We start from the raw sequence: 3,088 nt of genomic DNA, 5'->3' as shown, positions 1-3,088 counted from the left end.
GGCACCTTTTATAATTTATATTAATTAATTAGGCTACTATTCATATCATCTATTCTCCTTATTATTGGATCTTTTATTCAAATTTATATATATATTGTGTTATTGTATTCACTAATCCAATACCATATCCTAGTCTTTACGATATAAAATATTTCTATCACCTAACACTCAATCTCATACGATATTGTCAAATACAAAAACTAAAATTCAATCTTAAAATGAAATAAGTATACTATGCAAGTAGAAGTATAGCACACAACAATATGATAAATGGCACACCCATTTATGGCATACTCTAATCCATTTCTCAAAGGTTCGGATTAGTAATTTTTTTTTCAATAAGGTATTTATATTTTTGAAAAGTATAAGTATCGGTAAATTAAAAAAAAAATGTACTTATATTTGTATTTGTGCTTATGACATTTTAAAAGTTAGATTACATTTGAAAACACATATAGAGTTGCTTTCTAAAACTAACTAAAAAAAGTTAACATAATTCTTATATTAATAAATATTTACATTTATTTTACTCTTTATTATATTTATATCTATTAAAGACATTTTAAACTTTAAAAACAAATTCTACCTAATACAATTATTATATTTTGTATTTGTTACAAGTCATTTTTATTTAAATTTATCAAACATAACTACAATTTTTAAAAGTTAATTTTGAAAAAGTTAGATTTAATAAAACTACCTTTTAAAATAAAAGTTCTATCAAATCAAACTGTTAAAACTATTGGTTTTGGATTGAAAAGAGCATGGAATTTGTACTTGCTATATGTAAAAAATATTTGAATTTGTTCATTGTCTTGAAGTAGATACCATGATATATCTATAAGGCAGTACAACACACAAAGAAGAATGATATGACATGTATGTCAAATAAAACCAAGAATTCAAAGGAGGTAGGAAAAAAAACTTTGCTCCAAAATGGTATAAAGAAATGAACTTTTTCAATGCACATGGTTGTGTTTTTTCCCTTTCAATTCAGAATTAGAAGAAGAGGGTCAATTAGCACTAAGAAATCTTGCTATTTCTGGGGATTCAATGCTGGCGAGATCAAATAGATGTTGGTGTGAGAAATAAATTGTAGTAGATAATTCCGGCAAACAACACTCACCTAAGGTTTGATTAAATTCAATTCCATTTTCTTTCTATTTTCAAAAGCATATATCCTCGACAAATTAAATATTAATACACTCCATAAAAAGTACAGACTAGTATAAAGTACGGACATTTTTTTTTATTTGTTATATTTGCGTGTCAGACACATTTTTGATATGTTATTCATCGATACTCGTTCGACACGTGTGTCTTCTGTGTTCAAATCATGTCTTGATAAAAAATAAAAAAAATTTCTCCGAATACGTTTAGATATACCTAAATACTATCACATGTCAGTATATCCAATCTTACTCTTAACATATATTCTTAAAATAAGTTTAGAAATAGTATATATTATTAATTATTAAAACAAAAATATTTTAAATATTTTATATAATTAAAAAAATATTAAAAATAATTAAAAAATTAATTTATATTTTAATATTAAAAAAATATCGAAATATCATACCAAAATTTTTATATGTCCGCCTATTCCGTGTCGTGTTGTGTTTTGTGTCCGTATTAGTATCCAGACATCATAGATAGAATACAACGCATCTTAAATTAACAAAGACCTCAATATTTCTTACTTAATAAAGAGTGTTTAGAAATAAACCCGTCAACCCTAATAATACATCATACTTAAGTATTTAACATGTGAAAACATTATATTTACCTTTCTTGGTGATTGTCAATGTAATGTGAACAAAATACAAAATGAGGATCGTGTGAATATCACCAAACCTCACAAAAAGTCAAAGAAATTTGCCCTAAAATTAAGTAATTATATGTCAATGTGATACAGGTAAGGAGCTTTCAAGCTAAGGCCAAAATGTACCTTAGGGTGGCTTGTTTAGACAATTTGCTATGCCTTTTGGAATTGGTTTTTCCATGCTTAAATAAACATTTAGACAAAGTGAGCAACATTAGTTTGTGAAATTTATGGTTTATAAAAAATTAAGAAAAGGATAATGACATATGGTCCATGCACACTTTTTAGGTACAACCACAATCCACAAATTGCAGCCACACAATGTGAATCTAACAAAATCAAAGAATAAAAACAAAAAAATAATAATCCAAAACTCAACTTATTATTCAGACCAGGGTATATAAAAGTCAGCCTGTAGAATAAAGACACCTAAATTTGGAAGGATTTGAAGCTTTTTTGTCATGTTCTCCATGCCCCACATGCACATTGAACACATAAATGCATAACAAGGTGAATAAATCACATTAATTAATTTACCTTAATTTACATAGTGAAAGCAAAAGCTGCATATTTAATACTGCTGCTTAATTTCTTATTGCCGCAATATTTATACAAGTCTTTATACGTATACACCTATATCAAGTGGATTTTTTTCTATTCCAAAATTAAAAAAAAATATATTTTTCCAAGAAAATTAATGAGACTTTAATTCTTCGAATTCAATTATTTTTTGTGGAGAAAAGTTCGTTGTACCCAACAAACTTCATAAAATTTATAAAATTTGCCGTATCTCGACGAATTTTAAATTTCTATGCTCTCTCAACCGCTTCTTTGCTTCTAATTTGAAAAAAATATATAATATGATCAAGATTTTTAATTTTGAAAAAATCTTAGTTTGATTTTATTTGGATGAGAAGAAAAGTTGGGAAGTTGAATACAGACAACAAGCATGGTTTTTCAATAGCAACTATTGTTAAACTAAACTAGGTTTTTTTTTAATTAAGATGTTGTTAAACTAAACTAGGTTTTTTTTTTTAATTAAGATGCTGGGAAGCATGATTCCTACTACACTATTCTTGTATACTCTTGTGGTACTCCTACAAATTCCTGGAGACGATGATAATAGTTGCTCTTGTTTGTCCAATATTCAACTTTCCAACTTTTTTTATGGAGGAAGACGAAGTGAAGTTCGTCGGAGGATGCTGCGAACTCTATAAAAATATACACGGGGTACGGGAAACCTTACAAAATTAGTGAGATTCGCCG

The sequence above is a fragment of the Arachis ipaensis genome, chromosome B08, assembly GCF_000816755.2.
Source record: "Arachis ipaensis cultivar K30076 chromosome B08, Araip1.1, whole genome shotgun sequence".
Taxonomy (NCBI): domain Eukaryota; kingdom Viridiplantae; phylum Streptophyta; class Magnoliopsida; order Fabales; family Fabaceae; genus Arachis; species Arachis ipaensis.
The sequence above is the reverse complement of the archived record's forward strand: the minus strand, read 5'-3'. Positions refer to the sequence as shown.